Raw genomic sequence first — 24700 nt, forward strand, 5'->3', positions numbered from 1 at the left:
TAAAAGTCCTATCTATTTATATTTCAAGTCTGCTATATAATCAGTAAATATTTTTTATTGAAACGTTGAACGTGTAGGTAAGCTACAAACACCACTGTATTTATACTTGATGGTTCTGTGGATTTCTGATTCCATCAACACAAGTATTTGGTCCAACAGTGCAGATTGCAGCCCATCCCTACTTGTTCATCCTGTGCAGTTCTTGTCTGTATAATTACTTGTATTTAGGTGAGGCAGAGCGGGGGGAGGGGCATGTTTACATGCATTTGTCTTGGCATTAACAGAAAAATGTAGGTCCCTTGAGATCTATGGCTGCTCTTTTTCTGTTCAGATAGCATCCAGTGTAGTAGAAACTGATTAATAAATGCTCAATAGATTGGCTTAGATTGGGTTAGAAAGCAACATAATAAAGTTCGCCTCTTATATATATATACATATACATAGGGCCAAATGTGAACCACAAAAGCAATAGGGCAAAATGTCAGAGCTTCAATTTCCCTTGGGCCCACTGCCTGATTCCTATTATGCCCCAAGTAGAGGAACAAACAAATGTTCAAAAAGCATCCACACTGGACTTTGTACTACCATAGACAGTAATGATTAAAGCAAAGCCATTCCTGAATGTTAACAGTTTGTCTAATTCAATTAATAGGCAGAAAAGGAGGGAAGGACAGAGCATGGAAAGGCTATTTTGCATTAAAGTTGTGATATTTTGTATCACCATGCAAAGCCAATTTCAAGAATACAGAAGTGATCCCTTCACCATCATGGGAGATCATGTGAAGTGGAATGATGCTACTAGAAGGAGTGTGTATTAGAGGAATGACCCATTAGCCACACAATCATAAAAGTTGACTTCAGGGATTTTATGACTTACCTCAAGGGCTCCACTGAGTTTAGTGAAATGTCAATTAATCAGAACCTTCAATGAAATGAAAACTTTCTGTATGGCACAGCTTCTCCTTTTATGGGAAAGGTAAAATAAGAAAACCCACAGAAGGGAGAAGTTTCAGAGGTGTGTCACTAACAAATCAGCTCAGACTCGTTAGTCTTCCTTCCATCTCTAGGACCAGATAACAAACTATCATGGTCAGAATGATGACTCCCATCCCTGCATTACAAAATGATGCATTGAATAAAGGTACAGTTACCTTCAGCACACTGGATTTACCAGGGAAGGAAGTTGGACTTAAATAACAGAATTTAGGAAGAAAAAAGATCAACTTGAAAAAATATTTTCAAAAGCAAATGATCCAATAAAAATACAGACAAGGGATAAAAGGTTTTGTGAAACTCCTGGAATTTATTTACCAAGATAGGACCAAATGAAATAATAATAAACAACAGACAAGAAAAGAAAATATTTTTATCATGCATCCCCAGTGAAGATTGGTTGCAAAATTCTGCCACCTTCCTACCTTTTTTCTCTTCTTTCTATCTATCTATCTTAATATACTTATATCTATCTGGGGCAGCTAGGTGGTGCAGCAGATAGAGCACCAGTGCAAGAGTCAGGAGGACCTGAGTTCAAAATCTCACCTCAGACACTTGACACTCACTGGCTGTATGACCTTGGGCAAGTCACTTAACCCCAACTGCCTCATCTTGGGTCATCTCCAGTCATCCTGAGGAATATCTGATCACTGATTCAGATGGCTCTGGAGGAGAAGTGAGGCTGGTGACCCGCACAGCCCTCTCTCACTCAAAACAAAGTCAAGGGCCAGTCATGTCATTATTTCTCTGATGACATGGTCTTCTTTGGCAATGAGGGACGAACACACACACATATCTATTGGTATCGATAGCATATAAAGAGAGATATAAAGACACGGATAGCTGTGTGGCTAGAAAACTATCCATATATATAATAGATATTAATAGCTATATTTTTATAGATAGATATCTGTGTATCTATATCTACCTATAGCTACACATATATAATATATGTATAGAGATATAGAGAGCTGTATAGAATGATGAATAAAGAGATAACTGCATTTATAGATATTTATATTTACATCGATATATTCAGAGATAAATATTTACAGACATAGCTTTATCTGTAAATCTGTCTATCTATCTATCTATCTATCTATCTATCTATATATATATATATATACCATATATGTGTAGAGATATATAGGTAATTATGTGGCTAAATGGATAGATAGGTAACTATTATGTATTTACATTTTACAATTATTATGTATTTCTATTTAGATATATTTATATGGATATATTTATAGGTACTTATCTATAAATATATCTAAGTCTATAGATAGTTATGCAGATAGATGGACAGATATACCCATATCTATCTACCTTCGCACATCATTGTAACAAGTACATATACATTTCTGGTTTATTGATTCTATCCTGCATCAATTTGTTTAGGTCTTTTCATATTTTATTAAGATCACAGGATCAGATTTAGCACTGGAAGTGATCTGAGTTCATCTATTCCAACTCTCTCAGTTTACGTAGGAGAAAATGGGAGCCCAGCAGGTTGTCACTTGCTCCAGGTCACCCAGGAAGTAGTTAGCTTCAGAAGTGAATCTTGAGTCTGGTTCTTCTCATTCTAACAGCACTGCCCTTTCTCACTGCATCACAGTGTCTCCCTTCATACATTTCATATTTATTTTTCAGACAGAACCATAATATTCCATGACATTAATAGACATCATTTAGCCTTTCTCTACTTGTCAGACACGTTATTAATTATTATTATCATTATTATTGCTATTCCAAAATCAAACAGTGATGGACCAATGTAATATTATTGAACTTAAGGGATATTTTAGGAAGAGGTTATTCAAAAGCAAAGACTGAAACAAAAAAAGCTTTCTGGTTGGTTAACTCTACTGAGTCAACCAGAAATGCAATGAAGCAGCATGTCCCTATTGCCTTAGCACACTGGTCAAGTGAAGCTTATTCCTGGAAACACCTCTCTATGGCCAAACGGAATCTCAGTTTTCTGCTCTTGGGGCCCTTTGTCCTGCTGCCTGAATCCAGACTGGCTAGAGACAGAACATCTCATGAAGACAGGAGGCGTGCCATCTACATACAGCTGCCCAGCAAATCCCTTTGCACCACAAACTACACGTCTCTCTGCTTTTGCTGTGTGCCATTTTGGAGGCATGGATAGTTCTGTCTGATGACTGCCTGCAAAGCTTTTCAGAAGTTGGGCTCTGACTTGCTGAATTTGGGGTTTTAATGAGGTCTCAACATATATAGGTTAAATGAATATTCCTTTTTTGTTATTAAAACCATATCTTTCTATGACTATATCCAAGAAATATAATTAGTTCTTTTTCTTTCACCTTCTCTTTCTTTCCTTCTTTCCTTTTTTACCTTCCTTCTCCTTCTTCCTCTCCCTTTTTTTAACTCTCGCCTTCTTTTGTACCACTCAGCAATTGGACAGTCCAAAGGATTTGGTACAACTATTCTTAAAATCACTTTCCAGACCAATAAGCTATATTACTTGTATAATGTAAAATTTGCTTGATTCAATATCCCTAATGGGTTATCATCTAAAAGACCTTAACATTTGAGACCCACATTTCCTGAATTTTCATGCTTCTCAGCAAAGAAAAAGCCAGATTCCTTTGACTTCTCATGCCTTTATGTCGTTCCAAGAGGAGACAGGGTTATTCATTTAGCCAAAGCACTGAAACCTCTAACCGAAAGAAATAGGATTTTTCAGGGATTCTTTTTCAACATGGAAAATAATACAAACCTGACCTATAACAACAGACAGAAAGTATTTTTTTTTGCTGACCACAAGACCTTCCGATTGCAACTTTGGCAACACCAGGAAAAAAAAGTTGAAAAAATAAATGCATAAAAAAGACAAATTTATTTTTATGTCAATTTATCTTCTTTAGAATCACATATACTCTTTTCTAATTATTTTTTTCTTCTGAGTGTAGGTAGGCATCAAAAGGGAAAGAAAGGGCAAAGTCTCAGTAACCTGAAAGCAAAAATCTAGGAATAAATTCAAATGTGATCAGGAGAAAAAGAAAAGAAAAAGGACAAATTGTATTAGTGAATAACCCACTTCCAGGAGAGTCTGCCTAAGATGCTAGTAGACACTGCAGAAGCTTCTAGAATTGTTAAGTCCAAAAGTTTCCCATTAGTGACATCTTCTTGGCTCTGTTTCTAGGAGAATTTACAGTGACACCGGAGCTTTCACACAAAGAAAGCACTTCTCAGAAATTCATTAATGCAAAGCCTAGATAGTCTATCTTCATCTTGATTCATCAATAGTTGGATATCACAGGGATTATATTTGTTTAAAAAAAAAAACAACAACTGGTATTTGCCATGTACCCTTCATCAAAACTCTGAAATAGCACAATGATATTTTGCTGACCTACATGGGTTGGAAAAGAATTAAAAGGCAATTAAAAATGCAAATCGTATCTTCCTTCCGGGCAGGATATAATTAGCAAGGTCGATTATGCAGTAGTGGGTAGCGACATATCCCTTGGTGGAAGGCTAGTCCCAGTAAAAATATAATTCACAAGGTCTGCAATCTGCTGCTTGCTTTGTTATTTGTTAACCTGGAAACGACTCCTGGCTATATCAGAAATAATACTCAGTTAAACCATCCTTTTCATCATTGTTTGAAAACAATAGTTGGACTATGACAGGCTAATGCTGAAAGCCTACTTAAGGAATATGCGAAAACTCATGTGTAACCTTTGACAATCACCTCCAAAATGTTACTGCTTCTTGAAAGGAAAGAGGCATAATTGCACAATCTTAAGAAAGAAGGGAATTCATACCAGACACAATGAAAATGCCCACATTGATTCTCTATAGAGAAAAGCTACTATCCTTTATCAGTGCTTACAATTCCATCAACTAGCTTGGTTGGGGAAAGGAGAAGCATGGTTAACTAGATTTTCCAATTATTTAGCCCATTTAAGAGTGAAAATATCTGACCTTCTTTGTTTGTTAGTTCCTTCAAAGTGTCCTCCCCAGCCCCATCCCATACCCACCTGAGAATGCTCAGCTGTGAACAATTGTAATGATAGCTCAGTTATCGTTTTAGAAATAAAGCCCTTTTATCAATCTCAAATTTTCTGCCACGTAACTAGACCACCAATCTCAGTGTCAACACACTTTGAAAGAGGACTCATAAAAATATCCTGGTAATAGAGCTTGCTTTGAAGATTTCATCTCAATCATATTGGCCTGGAGGAAAAAATAAATTCAAGGAATTTCTAAGAGTTTTTCCCCTCCCCCCCAAAATTCACAGAGAGTAGAGTAGAAAGCAGAAAGCTTTAGAGATTTGTGAAAAATGAAAGCTATTTAACAAATAAGTATGATTAGAATTCCAAGTTGGAAGTAGTAAGCACAGGACAATTGTGAGATCAGGGATGCCATCGATGTATACTCAGATGGTAACTATGTGCAATCTTTGCCTTGTCATCCAGTGTGGTTCTCGTCCACCCTCCATGTAAATCCATGAGCACCAAATGGGAGATGTACTCTTGCTCTTGATATTACATGGATCCTAACAGGGTACATAGCCTGACTATTTTTTAAGAGCTACTGATAGGAGCTTCCTTGGCTCTCCTTACATAAACAGTTTATCTCTTTTTCTGGTCATACATTAGGGATTGTTTAGTCTTTTTAATCACATCTGACTCTTCATGACCCCATTTTGGAGTCTTTGATAGCAATATACAATTTCCTAAAGACAATCAATTCTGTTCTTTTCCTAGTAAGTGCTGGAAAAGATTTATAAAGATTTCTCTAACTCCTATTATTGAAAGATGAGTCATCAAATTAAAGCCTCTAATGCCACAGTCCCCTGTGTGCTACATGAAGAAATAAAAATGGGACTGAAGAAAACAGAGGGGAAAGACAGCAGGACTAGATCACACATATGGAGAGGATGAAGGTGCCAGAGGAAATGACAGGATTTTGAAGAACAGAGGACACCAAATGTTTGGGGAAAAAAATTCATCAAATATGAAAGGCAACTAGGGAAATAGCAATCGTATCTAAGTTATATCCCCACATTCACAGCTTTACAAAATATTTTTAATAAATGTTTTTATTAATTAAAATATCACCATCACTTACTAATGGTGCCCTACCTCCCACCAATAGAAATTTCCCTTCTAACAAAGAAGTATAAAGATAATACAGCAATGTACTGAGTATGTCTGACATTTTCTGTCTCATTTCTGTACCTATTCTCTTTTATTCTCTACCTCTTTGTCTCTATGTCTCTCCCTTTCACTAGCTAATGACTTGTATCTCTTACCTTACTCTTTTAAAAAATCTTATTTTATTTCTCAGTTATCAGTTTTAATTATTTGCTCATCATTTCTCAGAATTTTTATTTTTGCATTTGTTGGAAGGGGTATTTAGTGTGCTGACTGCCTCTTGTTTTAGATACCTGCTCCATTCTATGGACCACTTCGTCTTCTCTTTTGCTAACATGTTTAGAAATGATAAAGGAAATCATAAAAGCAGACACAAGTCTGCTTTGCCTACATTCTGTAAGTTTTAGCATGTATCCCTTACTGTTGTTTTCTTTGATAGCATGGTTTCTTTTTAATTTTTTTTCTTTGACTCATTCATTTGGAATATATTAGTCTCTGTTGGCAGAGGACATGGGCATAATCAATTTAAAAGACTTAAACGCTGATCATTCTTTCTCGAAAGAGAAATCTGAGAGGGTCACTGGTAATGAGTCTATTAAAGTCATATAAACTGAATACTCATGGTACAAGCATATGGCTGCAAAAAAGGAGTAAAACATACCTCCAGTTAAATGCTAGTTCAAAAAAGAATCTAAGAAACACTTGGGACGATTACTAATGAAGTCTATAATAGAAAAGGTGTCAGAGGCATGGAACAGAATGGCAGCTGTGCCCAGGAAACAGATGGTGACCATGAGCACTGTTGAGTTTAATGAGTCCAAACTTATCTTTTAACTGGGGACAGCTCAAGAGAATGATAACCAGATGCCAATCATTGGCCCCACATCTACAGTTTTTCCTCATTCTAACAGCCTGAAGGAATAAAGGACTAATTTTCAACGTGCTTGGGAAGAAAAATCTCTCCTGGGTGGTAAAATACAGCAGGAGGAGGGCACCCAAAGCCACTATCCCGCTTCCTCTTCAAGCTTAAGCTCCTAATTGGAGACCTCACAGAGAACTCTTGCCCCAGACTCTGGGCAATAATCCAGGATAAGAAAAATGGTAAGAATAAGAATACCTTCTTTTGACATATAGTTCTTGATTCTAGGGAGTTTAGGGAGACCAGAGAGAAAAACAACCACAAAAATATTTTTCCTAAGGCAAAGAAGGCAAAGCATGTGTTTCATGAATAACACTAGTAAATATTTCACAGAGGACTCCAGAGACCAAAGCAAGAATGACTTTCTTTAGAGATTTTCTGCTCTTCTCATAATTTCAGCAGACTTTATTCAAAAAAAAACTCCTAATCTCTCTGTGATCCACAATAAAAAATAAATAAAAAAATCCCTCCCCCTTCACCCCACAATATAGGTCTATAATAGTTAATAAACAACACACACACACACACACACACACACACACACACACATTCTAAAATCAGGTACAAAACTGTCCCCAAGAAATAGACAATTGATTTATTCAGATAGTAATAATTTCTTCCTCCACTCAAGTTCTACTCATATAGCTTGCTGTGATGTAAAGGTAATCCTGAGTTACCTAAGGGTATGCCAGTGGACTGTAAGTTCTAGAAGATTCGACTATATGTATATATATGTATATATATATATGTATGTATGTATGTATTCCCTCCTTGGAGCCCCTGAACCAACCTAGGAGACAGGTTTCATGGGTATAGTGATCTCCACTATACAATGAGAAAACTGAGGTTACAAGCAGTAGTAATTTGCCCAAGGCCATGCCATCAGAATCCTCTCCCCTGGCAAAGCTGCTTCTTGGATGATCCAGCTAGCTAAGCTCAGAGGGATTTAGCACCAGGGCCTTGGACACCAAGTATTCACTGAGTAAGGTGAAGAGGACAAAAACTCATTAGATTTCTACAGAGGCTTAACGAGGATCATATAAACCTTGACAGAGGCAGCGTCCACATGGACGGCATCATGTATCCTAGTAGGAATGAAGTAATTACTGTTTTATGTTATTTAAATTTCTTTCTAAAATACATGCAAGGATGGGACTTTGATTATAAGATGTATAGCTCTAGATAATAATAGCTAACATTTACATAGCACTTTATATTTGTATTTGTATCACATTTATATCATATTTGATCCTTACAACAACCTTTGAGGTAAGTGGCATCATTATTCTCATTCAACAGATGTGACCCTATTTCCCAGGGTCACATGCCTGGTTAAGTGTCCAGAGGAGAATCTGAACAGAAGTCTTTCTGACTCTAGGTTCACCTCTCTATCCCCTATGTCACCAGCTGCCTCTCTGCATATCAGAAAAATTAAAAACTGAGATAGACCATGTTTACTCTTAAAATAAAATGATCAAGATTGGGCTCCTCTAATGAAATTGTCCTCCCACTCTTCACAATGGCAGATCCTAGCAAGTTGGCAAGGTCTCAAGTATGTAACCAACATACTGCATCTGTTTTCAGAGCAGTGGCTTGGCTAAAAGCAAATAGGCTTATTACTAGAAAGCTACAGAGCAACCAATGAAATTCTATTTAGCCTCAGAAATTCATAAAAACCATAAACTACGGTGTGCAGAGGTTGAAATTTGCATGAATTTGGGAGGGGGAGTACCCACACCAATGAAATCCCAGACGGTTTGAAGCATTAAAGATACTGGTCTTCAATCTGTGCCTACCAAGAAAATCAGATAAGAGCTGTCACTCACTATCCTCTCCTCATCATATGTTTCCAGGAGGGAATACAAATTACTTCCTGGTTGATATACATAGCTTATAGTCAAATGGTCTATCAACTCCCATACTTATTCTTCCATGACATGGTAGCAGAGGAAGGTCACTTTTTCCTATCAACCAATCCACAGATCAGAATCATAGATCAAAAGAGGAACCAAGATAGGTTATATTTATATCTGTAACCCAAGTATTCTCCAGTGATTAACAACATGACATTACCTACACTAACAATTTCCCCTGGAGCAAAGGATAGGGGATATGAATCATCAGTCATACTTCCAAGTGGGGAAACAAAGCTAGCTACATAAACTGACAGCAGAAGTCATTACAGTGGGTGTTAGAGGGAAACCCAATGTCCCAATTAGGAGGAATAGGTTTTGGCTGCTAAGCCATGAGGTCTAGTCGAAATCATCTCTGCTTTCATATGCAGACTAATAGCCTGAACCCTAGCAAAATGACAGAGGATTCTGGACTCTAAAAAGTTCATGCATTATGGAAGTCTGTTAAAGATATGTCCTCCTCCCACCCCCCACTCCTTCTAAGTTAGGAAATCAACAAGTCTTTATTAAGAGCAGATGCTGGGGAAAACACTGTGATGTTCCCCTGTGGGAGTCAATAGAAACACCTGTGGAAGAAAATGCAGATAGTCTGACCTCAGACAAAAAAGAAACAAAAGGAGGGAGAGAGGGAGGGAGGGAGAGAGAGAGAGAGAGAGAGAGAGAGAGAGAGACAGAGAGAGAGAGAGTGGTGACTCAGCTGAAAAACAATTCTCACTCATCTTTGGCCAAATCAGGATACAATGAATGTTTTCCTGGGACAAAACAGTCTCCACCTCTATGGCTTTGGGTTCCACAACACAGAGGAATTCCAAGGACTGGGTTTTCTGGCCCACACAGTCTGCAACTGGGCCCATACTTTAAAGCCTTTCACGTTGGGTAGTGAGGCATGGAAGGCAGACTTTACAGAAGGAACCCAGAGTTGATCATTTTATAACCTTTTTGGCATAGACTAGTACTGGGACGCTGTTCTGAAAATCAGACATTCAGCCCCATGAGTGTGGAGATCAGTCACTAAATCAGCATGGAAATGTGGTTGGGGTCCTGAGATGCATGGTAGGAGCAAGGTAGGAGCAGAGGTGAGATAAGGTTGAAGTATCAGCCTGCACATGCTTGGAGAGACATCACTAATAGGACCATCCTCTTTCCGGTGTTCAATATTAATAGTGTGTACATATGTACGCATTATGCAGAAACCAGGCTGCTTGCCTAGATAAAGGCTGAATATAATCAAATGGCTGTCCCAGGAAAGGAAATATGAAAATTCATGAGTTAACCTGTTTATGCTTCAAGCAAATAAACAAATTGTGCGTTCTTTCAGGTTACACCATGATTTAAGGCCACTAATGATCATTAATAAATAAAAATATTGTTGTATTCCATAAATATGTTTTAATTTCCTAAAACCTGCATTTCCTCAAGGGGCCAACGTCAGGTGATTTTCATTTGGAAACACATCTGGCCAAGGCATAAAATAAGGCTCAAACTAACATGAAGCCACATAAGTAAAAACATAAATTGAAGGAAAATTCATTAAAATTTTAATTAATCTCCTTGCTATGGATACTCTCTGATTTATGGAGAATATTCCAGTATCTATGAATGTGTGCCTGTGTCTATATGTCTATATATAAATAAGCCTATTTATTTAGATATATATATCTATATTTTCATAAATACGAATAAAAAGTACATAGACACATATACATCTATCTGTGCACATATATATGCATGTATCTTTTCTTTCATATACAAGAATATATACATATATGCATACATACATTTTTTATATATATTTATATACACACAGGTGAAAGAAAAAAAATATATGCCCCAGTAGCAATAGTAGCAGTGATGATGATGATGATGATGGTAACTATTATTTTATATAGTAAATTAAGGTTTTCAAAGTACTTTTTATATGTTATCTCATTTGGTCCTCCCAACAAATCTACCCTCATTTTACCAGTAGGGAAACTGAGGCTGAGAGAAGTCAGCCAACATGCTTAGAGTTACAGAGATCTTAAGTATCTGAGTCTGAATTTGATCTGGGTCTTCCTGACTTCAAGGCCAGCACTCTCACCACTGTACAAAACTTTCCCTAGATTCAGCTAATGTCCATAACAGGCATGAATGATGAGCACATCCGTCAACTTTCCTTCAGCTCATCCACACCCATAATTTATATATATGTGTTTTGGGGGTTCATTTGAAGATATATTCATAAAAATGTGAAGAGTGAAATGGGCCTACATTTGGAAGAACTAGAGAGGGCCATTAGCTAATGACTTAAAAGCTGTAGCCTAAGTTTCAACAGACTTAGCCTTTCCATCAGTCACCAAGCAAATTTCCCAAAGTCTGCATATTGAGCAAGTACCATCTAATGGATTCTCTGTTTTGCTTACTTAGCTCAGCTCAAATAATAGGTAATGACATCTGAATTACTACTGCCTTCTTCAGAGTCCACTGATCCTCAGCTTTCTTTGAGAGCTCTCAATGCATTTCATATGCAGGCAGGCTCTGTAAGGCCCTGTATGGCCCTATCTAGAAGAAGGCAGGTTTTCACTAATATGCATGGAGGATATCTCCTACTGCATGTTAAACTACAATCTGGTCTTGATTAAGTAATAAAATAGCTACCATTTCATTATAGCAGGCCAACAAAAGAATTGCTACATGATTGAGTAAACTGATTGGCCTATTAGTATGGTAAGGATGGCTTTGGCTGACCTACCCACATCAGGACAGCTAACACAGGCAAGAAGCTCTGAAGTTTTCTTTCAAACATATGAGACCTCTCTCTAAGTGTGTCCTAAAGTACAGTACTATCCCTCTTTTTCAATAACTTCCAGGCATGATCAAGTCTCAAAGGCATTGTTAATGAGTCGCTGCAGGGATGCTAGTTTTTGAACTGGCAAGGGGTCAATATAGGGCAGGGGGAGGACTGAACAACTGGAGCCTTGGATGGTGCTTAATCAGAGGCAGTGGTACAGTCATGGAGATGGTGCTACTGACCCACTGTCATTAAAACAAGTGGCCTGTCCTTTGAAAATAGAAAGCGAGTCCACAAGACAAGCTAGCAAAGACATGCTCCTCCAAGACTCAGTCAGCCTCATGAGAGGAAATGGAGGGATGCTTCCACTTTCCACTGACATCAGAAGAGAGGCTGAAGCCACATGGCATATGATAAATGAGCCTCAGGGACCAAGATAAAGACTTTTACTTGTCACCCACAATGGAGGCACAGCTGTGTTATGCTAAAGGGAGAAGAAAAGTCAGGCTGAGAAGGAAGATCAGAAACCCTCTTTCAGCGTGGTGTAGCAGTGAAAAAAAATATTGGATTCACAGAGTATGGAGGGCCTGGGTTCAAATCCTGCCTCTGACATTTCCTCCTCGATAAAATGGGGATAATGGGGATAATTATCAAGATAATTGCTAATATTTATATAGCAATTTAAAGTTTGCAGAACATTTCAAAAATATCATCTCAACTCATCCACACAACAATCCTGCGGTCTAGGCGCTACTATCATCCTCATTTTATAGAGGAGGAAGCTGAAGCTAACAGAGGTTAAGTGACTTATCCAGGGTCACACAGCTAGTAAGTGTATGAGAATAGATGAGACAAGCCTAACCTAGCTTCCTCCTGCCATAAATGTAATCTGTTGTTATTGGTATTACTGTTACCTTATGAAATCTTTTAGCAGAATGGAATAGCACTACAGAGATACGTGATGTATGAAAAAGAACATGGGATCTGAGAGGTCATCCAGGTTCTGTCTCTGACCAACTATAGTCTTCAAATAAACTGCAAAGTTTCTTCTGTACCTATTCATCTATACAATGGGAATACCACCCACCCTACCAGTCTCGCAAACTTGTTTTGAAAGAAAAGAATTGAGTAGGCAATTTAAAGTAATGGAGAATTATTAGTGTAAGGCTAACTAAGTTTCTGATCAGGGTTGGTATTGGTGAGAGACCAGGCTTGGCAAAAAACGTTTTCTCCAATAGCCCACACAGTACTTATGAGAAGGGGAAGAGGGGGGACTGACATTATGCCTCAAGGGTACCTCCATTCCCTCAGACTTCTACTTGAAGAAACATCATGTGTCTGGAGTATAGTAGGTTCTTAATAAGTGATTGATGAATTTCATTCTGTGTCTCTAGCTTGCCTAGAGCAGAGTGCCTTCTTCCCTCCCATACCAGGTATCCTAGGCACTGAAGAACTTGGGGGGGGGGGGTGGAACAAATCCAGGACCGTGAGAACTTGGCCAGCTGGGAAGCATAGGGAAGGAAAACTGACAAGACAGTGCAGTCACCATGCTATGCGCGGGAAGGAGGGGGAAGGAGACACTAATAACTCATACAAAAAATCTGAAAACTTGCTTTTAATTATGAGACCTATGCCCAAGAAATTTCTTAAACATAGCACCATGCCATCTTTTCAAAATAGAAAGGAAAATGAATGAATTTATTCATTCTTCTTCCTTGCCATGAAAAGTAGCTGAATCTGGGCATAATGTACATGTACTTGTGTATACACCTATGAGAATTATCTGGGCACAGGGAGAACGGATTCTGGCTTCTTGGCATCCTGCTTCGAAAGCATACTAGATAAATGGTTAGGGAAGGGGAAAAAAACTGCTTGGATATTCTCTGGGTTTTTTTGACCCAACCCTACTCCAATTACTGAAAACAATTAAGAATTTTGTCTCTGACACCAAAGGGCTCATTTTTTGACTACAGGCTTCTGTCTTGTTCCTTGAAATTATACACATCCTCCTGCTGTCGTCTATCTCCACCCAAGAGAACAACCCACAATTTCACCTCTGACTGAGAAAAGAAATATACCGCTGGGGGAGTTATTTCTCCATTAACAGAAAGAAACAGGCAACATTTCACACAGCTCATGCACTCTGACAGATCTTTTGAAAATTCTAAAATCTGACTTTATCTCTCGCTTTCACACAGATACAGATAGATCAAAAGAGGGCAGAGGCAAGTGAAGAAATCTGCCATCCTATAGGACTTCAGAGTTTCTGTTCTCTACATTATCCCTCAGTGGCTGTAAGAAGATCTATCACAACCTTCTTCCAAAATCCATTCAGATTTTATTTCCTAAAAGAGTCATACTATTTACATCCCCTCTGGGAATTGGATGGAGAAGGGGGGGGTTGTGGAGCTATCAAATGGCCCATCATTTTTCTTTATAACCCAAGTTACTGACAACCCACAGCAATGGAAATGAGTCTTCTCAGGTGTCAATAGTGCTTACATTCCCTACCTGTCAGTTTTATCCCCATTTTTATAGCTAAGATCTGATTGATTCCATCAATCTGGCAACGGCTAAGTGATCAGTGTCATATTGGTTCCCCTACTGGAACCACTGCTGCTATTTTATGTCTTTATTCTTTTGACACTGTGAATCAAAAATGGGTCTCTCCAATTAAAAAGAAGCCAATTAGCAAGTGTAAGCTCAGAGAAGGGATGGATATTTTATGTCATGTTGCAGAGAATCTTCTCCAAGTTTTGCGGCTTGAGTTTTGACTTCAGCTATAGAAACAGCACAGTATAGTGAATGAATGCTAGATTTGGAGAGCAAGATCCTGCTACTTGCCATCTGAGTGAGTTTGGATGAGTCTGAGAAGTCAGTTTCCTAAGATATAAAATGAAGGGTAGGGTGAAATAATCTCCAGATGGTAATCTTAATGTGTAGGGCTGCTCTCTTTTAGACTTCAGAAACAAATTCAAGTATGGCCATCACTTAACTAAAGTTGTCCATTAAAAACACAAATTTTGGTCAACTTGGCACAAGTGTTTCTACTTCTCTTTGAAACTCCCCTTGCTGCCCAATTCTAGTGCTATATGGGGAATATATTTCCTGAGGCCACACTGCCTCCAAAGAGGAAGGGGCACTGATACCTCAAACTCATGCTAAATGGGGTTCAACTGAAAGGCCTGGAGATGGTTAGCCTGGAAAAGAGAAGAAGAAACAGGATGTGACCAATGGCCCCAAGTATCTGAAGGTTTATCAAAAAGGAGGAGGGATTAAGGTTCTTCTACTTGGACACAAAGCTCATAACTACCAGCGCTGCTTACAGATTCAAAGAGACAAAATTAGGCTTGATGTAAAAAGAAGATTCTTAACAATTAAAGTGCCCCAAAAGTGGAGTGAACTTCTTCAGGGTGTAGTGGTTTCTCCTCATTGGAGTTCTTTGAGCGAAGCTGGATTATATCATAGAGGGAAGTTTTTTCATGTATGAGTTGTACCAGATGAATGCTGTAGGGCATTCCAACCCAGAGATTCTGTGAAGTCTATGATAATTGGCTAATTCTAACAAATTCTCTTGCAAACCCCTCCAGCTGTAGAAAGGATCACAGCCATAGAGCAACAGAGAATTAACCTGGTTTGAAAACAAGAGATTTCTCTAAAATTAGCTATTACCAATTGGGTGGCCTAATTGATCTCCTTCAATAGGCTCTCACCTCTCCAAAGCAACTTTCATGATCTGCCGATGATTTTCCTAAAGTCCAAGCAGGACCGTTTCCCTTCCCTTAGAGAGTCAGTGGTTCTCATTATCTCAAGGATAAAACATAAATTTCTTGGTTCACAATTTAAAACTCATCATAATCTCAACCCTGTAGTCTCATTATACATTACTTCTCTTCTCCCTAAATTGTTCCCTAGATAAATATTTACCAATGCAGGATATTTTAAGGCACCTAGGGGCTTAGTGGGCACTACTTATTTAATTCTTTGTGTGTTTTACAATCCTTTCCAATTCTAAATTTGTGATGTGTTTCCTTTTTCCAGACCCTGATTCCTTTCCCTTTGTCCAAATCCTGGAAAACTTCCCTTTGTCTAAATTCAGGTTCCATTCCTTTTGTCTAAATCCAGAATCCATTTCCTTTGTCTAAATCCAGGATCCATTCCCTTTGTCTAAATCCAGGATCCATTCCCTTTGTCTAAATCCTTGATATATTTCCTTTGTCTTTTTAATGAACCACTCACTCCGAGCTAGAAATCAACTATTTATACAAAGATATCTTGTTCTACTTATTTACAAGGCTGCAATATAACCCAGGGAACCTAATACTCATATATACATCACACTCAGTATTGAAATACCAGAGAGGCAGGTGTTGGTTGACAACCTTGTTCCCTTGATTGGCATACAATTGTCTACTTTCATCAACCAGTTAAATGTGGCTTCTTACAAAAGCTCCTCTAAACCAGAAATCATTAGAGAATAAATCATCTTCTTCCAGGCTGAGAAGCAATCTGATTTGCATTTGCCTTTTAATGGGCTTGTAAAATAGCAAACCACATACCAATACTTATTTCATGAAACCTGAACAAATACATTTAATTCAATACTCTACCAATCTGTTCTTATTATTTTTTGGATGTCTAGTTACTAACTAGGCTTTTTGTGACAGGCAAGTGCTTGATAAGAATCGAAATCAGAAAGCTCTTAAAAAGTACAATGAACCATAGGTTGTGAAGTCAGCCAAAATATAAACAACCTGTCTTCAACTTATAACACAAGAATTCCCATGAGTTCAAACCTACACATGTGTATATTGTGTATGTACACGTAAAATAGCTGATGAAATATAATCTGAATCAAAAACAAAAAAGGAGGGCTGAGTTTGAAAAACACTAGATTGAATTTGTAAAATATGTCTGACTAGGGGAGGAGAGAAGCCCTTTTCCTCCATTTACTACATGCTCAAAGGCCATCATTTTGGAGTTCTGAAGATAGTCCTGAGTGTCAGAGATTATTTCCTCTTTGTAAAATACAACCTCTTGTTTTTAATTAGGAAGGGCTTAAATGAGCTGATTAACCTGGTAGAAGAGACTTCAAAGGTATCAAGTAGCTTTTAGAAACCATATTTTGATGATTAGTTATAAATGAATGGCGAGAGAAGAGGAGGGTGGCAAATGAATTCAGATCCACTCCCTCCTCCCAACCTTGACGAACAAAAAATCGAATGGCAAAAAGCATGGGAGCTTTTGAAGCTGTTAAATCTCTTCTATAAATGGAGACCCCAGTCCAACCAGTTATGAAGCTGGTTTTCCTACCACTATTTACTTCCCCTTCTCTTGAATTCAAGTCAATCCAAATTTTATCAAGCATCCAGCAAAGGGCACTGCATATAATAGGCATTTATAAAAGTTTGTACAGAATTGAATAATGGGAGCATGGCAGATACAAAGAGGCCAGAACCTGCCTTCAAGGGGCTTGAAACCAGAAAACATAGCTACAAAAGTGAAGGATTTCTAATCATGTCATCCATATGGAATATTTATTGTCCCTATATCGATGATCTCTATAATTTGCATTAGAAAACTTTATGAAGTTGGTTTCTTGCTAGCTATTTGCTTTAAACAAAATAAAAATATTTCAAATATTAGTAAAAGACTCAGGGGTGGGGAACCTATGACCTCATGGTTACATTTGGCCCTCTAGGTCCTCAAGTGCAGTCCTTTGATTGAATCCAAATTTCACAGAACAAATCCCTTTAATAAAAAGAATTTTTCTGTAAAACTTAGACTCGGTTCAAGAGGCCTCACTTGCAGACCTAGAAGGTTGTATGTGGCCTCAAGGCCTCTGGTTTCCCATGCCTGATGTAGGTCCTTTCTTTATCATAATTAAATACACAATTACATCTTTACACTTACATGATGACAATTACATAATTAAATCCCTCCATGCCTTCAGAGAAGGTCTTCATGATTTGATTTAGCAAAACAAAAACAATCGTCTTCTGGTGACCAGCCTCCTAATGGTAGGTCTCTCCTAACCTAGTGAGGCAACTTTACCTACCACCAGCTGGACCCATACCGGATGCCTTCCTAGGTGAGGAAGACTCATCAGAGCTTATACTCCAACATCACTGCCTCTCAAGAACCTGGGACCTGCATCAGTCAGATATTAAATTAAGACTTCAGTAGAAAAGTTGGTTTGAAAATAACTTTAAAATGTACACTCTGCACAGAATCAAGCACATATTAGCTGAATCAGCATTCATTGATTTGCTATTGTATCTATATACATATATATGTAGATATATGTGTATACGTAATACATATATATGCATATATGTATATACTATATATGTATGTGTGTTCTTCAAATATAAACCCAATAGAAAGTGACCTGAATGCCCTGTGCACACATCGTCAAATATGCATTAAACCTCTTGATGTTTAAAAAATAAACGTAGGCATGCCCAAATACAAATATACAAAGTAAGTCAAGATTTTTTGAAAATTCTAAATTTTAATTTAGATTTTAAAATTCCAATTTTCTAAAATAATTCTAAAATTCTAAAAATTCTAAAACAGTGGAAGGTCATAAAGGAAAATGCCACCACCAAAACTACTTTTATTTCACATATCCCATCCCACTTCCATAAGAGAAATTCTCAGCACAAGAGGAGACCTTTCTATCTCCAAGCAGATCTTTTCCCTTAAGACCTTGGTTTCATCTTAGTGAACTACTCCTGGAGACATCTTTCTCCCTGGTCTCTCCATAGCCAGGGTTTTGTTTCATTTTCTTTTCATTTGTTCCTTCCAGTCTGCCTTCAAGAAGGCATTTTTCTCCAGCATGGTATCATGCCTAGTCTTTTTCCTCACACATGGTACTTCATCTCCCATACTCCATGATTTTGTATGGATCATCCCCCATAACTAGAATATACTCCCTCTCATTTTTACCTCTCGGGATCTTTGGTTTTTTTCAAGTCTCAGTTAAGCATCGCTTCCTACATGAAGCCTTCCGGATCTTCTCAGATGATGGTACCCTCTCCCTCTCTGAACTGCCTTTCATTTATTTTGCATATATTATATTCTGTACAAAATTGACATATATTCTATTTTACATGTATCCTATTTCTTTTGCATATATTCATGTGCATACCATCTTCTCTGTTTCACTGTAAGTTCCTTGAGGACAGGAATTATTTTATTTTGTCACAGCTCAGCACAGTAGTTGCCATACAGCAGGCATATAATAAATGCTTGATTGATCAGTTATGGAATTTTTTTTTCAGAAAATCTTCATTGGCCTTTATCCGAATACCCTAGTCAATACCCAGTACTCAACACCCTACTTCCAACTATTGTACTACTCTTTTTCCTTTTGGGGAATCCTGGCTTGAATGAACGATCTATACCTGATGCCTCATTTTCCTCCCCATCTGTGTGTGTGTTCATCCTTCGCTGCTGAAGAAGACCAAGCCATCAGAGAAACAATGACATGACTTACACTTGAGTTTGTGTTGAGTGAGGGAGGGCTGTGCAGGTCACCAGTCTCACTTCTCCTCCAGAGCCATCTGAATCCAGTGACCAGAAATTCATCAGGATGACTGGAGATGACCCAGGAAGAGGCAAGTAGGGTTAAGTGACTTGCCCAAGGTCACACAGCTAGTGAGTGTCAAGTGTCTGAGGTGAGATTTGAACTCAGGTCCTCCTGACTCCTGCCCTGGTGTTCTATCCACTGCACCACCTCGCTGCCCCTCCTCCCCATCTACTCTTTTCTTAATCCAATCACACCTGACTTCTATTCCCAAAACTATACTGATACTTCTCTCAAAAAGATCACCTAGGCCTTTATTACTAACTCAATGGCCTTTATGTGATTATGATTCTGTAGATCTTTCTGTGATATTTAATCAGCCACTCTTCCTCGTCCCTGGTAATGTACAGCACTACCTTGGAGGTTGCCCTTTATACCTCTCCAGCAACTCCTGGTTCCTTCCCTAGAGTTTCTTCAACCTCCCTCTCTCTTAGTAGAGGACTTTGCTACATCAAAACCTTTCTCTTCCTTTTCTTCTCTACACTCTCTACTTTGGAGATCTCATGCACCAATCAGTCAACAAACATTTATAAAGCACCTACTATGTGCCAGGAACTTTGCTAACTACTGTGGGTATAAAGAGAAGCAAAAGATAGTCCCTACTCCCAGGATGCTCTCCGCCTAATGGGAGAGGTCACATGCAAACAGATCAGAATGGCTTCACTTCTCCCACTCCTCTCATCATTTTATGACATGATTACTGTCATTTTTCTAGTTGGTCTCCCTCAATCTCATCTTCCTCTACCACAACCTAGCCCACATGCTGCTATTAGAAGATTTGCTCTTAAATACACCTTTCATCATAAAATCGCTCTACTCCAGAACCTTCTGTGGCAACTAAGTGGCACAGTGGATAGAGCACCGGGCCTGCAGTCAGGAAGACTCATCTTCCTGAGTTCAAGTCTGGCCTCAGATATTAACTAGCTGTATGACCCTGGGCAAGTCACTTAACCCTGTTTGCCTCTGTTTCCTCATCTATACAATGAGCTAAAGAAGGAAATGGTAAGTAAGTCACTCCATATCTCTGCCAAGAAAATCCCAAATGGGATCACAAAGAGTTGAACAACCACAGAATTGTCAATGGACTACCTACCAATGTAGACCTTTGAAAGTCCTACATAAATCATTCCATCTAACTTTATTTTATTTCTCATTACTCATGAAATTACAATATATTCTCCAATTAGCCAATTCTCCTCACTATCTTCCTTCACCCTCAACTTGTTCCCCTAACCTGGAATACTCTCCCATACCTACTGAACTTATTCCAATACTTCCCCTCCCTGAAGTTTCTTATACAGCCCTACCTTTCCCATGAAACCTTCCACAGTCACCCCAGCACCAACAGCACTTCGAGTCTCCACTACACATAGTGATACTATGGCCCCATGGAATAATGGGAAGGGGGCTAGATTTGGAGGTAAAGAACCTGCATTCAAGAACATGATCATCAACGGATTCACTGTGTGACTTTCAACAATTCACTTCACTTTCTTTGCATTTCAATTCACTCATCAAAATGAGGGGCTTGAACCAGAGGGACACTGAAATCCCTCCCAGATCTAAATGCAAAGAGATTATGTAAATCATCTTTTCTTCCCAACTAAGAGATGAGCTGACAGAAATGAGGAACCTTTTTTACTTTGTCTTTATCCTCACTTGCTTTTCCCCAAGTCCCAAGGTCTAAGGTACAGTGATTCTAAACTCACAAACTGTCAGAACTTGGGGGAAAAAAAAAGATCCAGTCCTAGGCACATGACAAGTGTTCAACAAATATCTCTTCAACTGAACTGAATCAGTTCACAGGACCTGGCACACCTCTCCAGAGCACATGAAACCAGACAAAGATGACTCCCCTTGCCATATTATCTTCAGACTAGAAAACTAGAGATTTAGAGAAGGAAAGGACAGACATCAGAACTCATCACTGAGAGGCAACATGATACAATGGAGAGAGAAGCAGACTAGAAATCAGGGGGAAAAAATGGGTTCAAATGCTTCCCTTCGCACTAAACTCTTTGAGGAAAGTCACTTTTTTATCTATAAAATGAGAGGTTTAAGTTTCCCTGCCAGCGTTATGCTCTTTTGAGCTAGTCCAATTCCCTTATGTCCCAGCAGAGAAAACTGAAGATGAGAAAGGCCCTTGGTCATATAGGCAATCAGTGGCAGAACTCTGATTCCTAATAATAAAAACAAGAGCAACAACGAAAGACACTGCCATTTATGTGGCATATTAAAGTCTGTAAAGAGTTAAACACAAATTATCTCATTTGGTCCTAACAACCCAGCCCTGGGAGACAGGCACTAGATGGCATCAGAGGCACAAAGCTCTGGCTTCATATTCTGCCATCTTATCTGTGTGACCCTAGGAACATTACTTAACCTCTCTGGATTCTCTGGCCCCCTTTTAGTATGTACAATGGGGATTATAATAGCTCTGACCTCACAGGGTTGTTGTGAGGATCAAATGGAACAACATATATAAAGTGCTTTGCAAGACTTAAAGCTCTATTTAAATGCTTGGTTTTTATCATTACAGTTGCTACTATTACTAATACTATAGGTAAGGTTATTCACTGATTACAGGTGAGAAAACTGAGAAACAAAGCCCATGGTCACATAATGAGGAAATATCCGAAGCAGGATTTATTTATACCCGAGTATTTTGACTCCCAAATCAGACACCCTGTCATTCTTCCTGAGTCTTCCACTAACAAACAACTGTACTCTACAGATCCTCACAGTCTGAAAATCCAGGTCTTCCCATGTAGGGAGGGAAAACAAGCACATATTTTTCTTCCTTTCATCAGGAATTTTGGAAGCAAATTAAGGGACCAAAAATGTATGCTGAAGAAGATGAGGGAATGGGTCTTATGGGGACAGAGGAGATAGCAGAGACAGAACTTAGAGAGAAGTGTGCACATAAAATTATTCACAGATCTATTCTGTCTCTTGCCTCTTAAAGGAGGAAAGATTGCCAAGTGGCCAATCCAAAAGCTGAAAAATGATTTAACAGCAACAGCTTCAAAACGACAACTAAAGACCTCTTTGGCCAGTGGACGGGCCAATTAGACAGGAAAAATCAAGACAGATAATAAACTTTTGGGCAAGAAAGCCTTGCAGCAGAAATATGAGTAATGGTAAAGGATGAACAGCTATTCAAAGGACCCCCGAGCACTAGCAAGCTTTCCAAGATGACTTTTCTGCCCCAGACTCCTCACTAGTCTACCATGTTGATCTGACGTGCAGACCTGCTTTGGTCTACAACTTACAATAACTTCAAAAAAATAATAAGCTCTTTAAGTGAACTCTGCTTTTTGGCATACTCTTTTTTTTTTTTTTCTCTCCAGATATTTCAAATGGATGTTTGCGAAAACGCTTGATGTTGCAAGTGAATCTTCTCTGGAAACTTGTCCTTCCTTATTATGCTGAAACCACGTTCCAAAAAAGAACATTCAAGCAATGCTTACCTTCCCAGCTTTTGCTGTTTTACTCATTGTTCTCCAAAAAAATACATTTTTTTACTTCAAAAGAAAACAAGCAAAACAATAAAAACAAGATTGGTGGTGAAACTTCTTAGAGACCTGATATGAATTAAGCTTGAAAGTACTCCAGGCATCAGGGTCTGCCAGGGTTCAAGGCTACAAAATTAAGAATTCAGACTTGTTAATAAGCTAATAATCGTGCCATAGGAATGGGTAGGAGTAAATAGGGGGAAGATCCTTTCCCTTTACTGGGCCTCAGTTTGATCATCTCTATTATGGGACTGAATTAGATTGCTTATAAGTTCTCTTCCCACTCTGGTAACCAGTGATCTGACTGTCACTAGACTTTACTTTTTCTGTGTCCTCAGATTCAGAATGAGCTAAAGAGATTCTGTAACCCATTAATCTATCAAATACTTCAACTTTTCCCAACTCAACAAATATTTATTAAGCACCTACTATGTTTCAGGCACAGTTGGTACAAAGATGAAAATGCAATAATCTATAGTAGTAGCAGTGGTGGCAGTAATAGAAGTACTAGTAGGAGCAGGAGCCGTCATAGTAACAACAATAGCTAGCATTTATATAGCACTCTAGAGCTTATGAAGTGCTTTCCATATGTTATTTCGTTTGATCCGCACAGTAATTCTGGGAGGGAGGTATAATTATTATCCTTATTTTATAGATAAGGAAACTGAGGCAGACTGAGGTCAAGTGACTTACTTGGCCAGGGTGACAAAGCTTGTAAGCGTCTGAGGCAATATTCAAGCTCAGGTCTTCCTGACTCAGTGCCCAGCACTGGCCCCATTGTGGCACTTAACTGCCTAGCTGATAAACCAATTACAATTGCCCTACATGTGGAGGTCCCTCTTCTGCGACTTACAAAGTGGAACTATAGTACTGAGATGGCTTGGCTTTCAAAATAGGGGAGAAAATTCATGCAAACTTGTATCCAGGTGGTTCCCAGAATCTGAGATGTCACTTCCTCCACATCGTTTGCCTCTTAGGGTCTCTTATTCCCTTTAAGGCTCAGCTTAAGTAACTTACCTGGACTTTACTCCTCCCCTTCCAGGTGCTGTCACTTTCTCCCTTTCATAAGAACTTTTTATAACTTTGTAAATACTCTGTATTGATGTATGTGCAGGTTTCATGCCCCAATCAATTGTACATTCTTTGAAGGAAGAGATTTTCTTCTTTTGTCTTCACATCTCCAGTGTCTACCAGATAGTCGGTACTTAATGTTTAATTGAAATTAAATGTCAAGTATGTTGAAGAGAACAAAAAAAAAGGAATTTGGAGGAGTAAAGAGACCATTATGGCATAACACAATAAGGAAAGGCATCACGGAGAAACTGGGAAGGTCCATGAAGGTTGTGCTGGATTTGGCAAGCAAGAAGCAAGGGGAACTTTGCTACCCCGCTGAGAGAAGTCCTGAAGATGTATTTCCATTGTGTTTTCTCTCTCAGGTACTTTGCTAATGGGATAGATCAATGATTTCCTACGCGTGGGCCTTTTCTCCAACAATGCAGATCTCCAACCATTGATGTCTGCCCATCTTGTGTCACTTGGTCATTGATGGTACAGTGGAATGAACCCAAGCTCTGGATTCAGAGGATTTGGGTCCAAATGCTGTCTCTGGTGCTTATTACATGTGTGACATTGGGCAAGTCACTTAACCTCTTGGGGTTTCAGTTTTCTCATCCTTAAATGAGGGGATTGGACTGGCTGACTTTTGAAAACCCTTTTAAATCTCCACTTAGGATCAGGGTCCATGCAACACACTGGGGCACCTCTTCTATCTCTTTTGACCTTGGATGACCACCAATGAAGGAAATGAGCTACTCAAGCAGGTCATTGGTTACCTATTGCTCTCATGAGACAAGGCTATCTTTTTTTAAGT

General features: G+C 38.7%; 1 protein-coding gene across 3 annotated transcripts in view; it reads right to left on the reverse strand.

The window, feature by feature from the left end:
• PID1 (phosphotyrosine interaction domain containing 1) overlaps positions 1–24700 on the reverse strand; it is a 308912-nt gene that overhangs the window by 49238 nt on the left and 234974 nt on the right. The window lies entirely within an intron of this gene.

The sequence above is a fragment of the Notamacropus eugenii genome, chromosome 6, assembly GCF_028372415.1.
Source record: "Notamacropus eugenii isolate mMacEug1 chromosome 6, mMacEug1.pri_v2, whole genome shotgun sequence".
In the NCBI taxonomy this organism is placed as follows: domain Eukaryota; kingdom Metazoa; phylum Chordata; class Mammalia; order Diprotodontia; family Macropodidae; genus Notamacropus; species Notamacropus eugenii.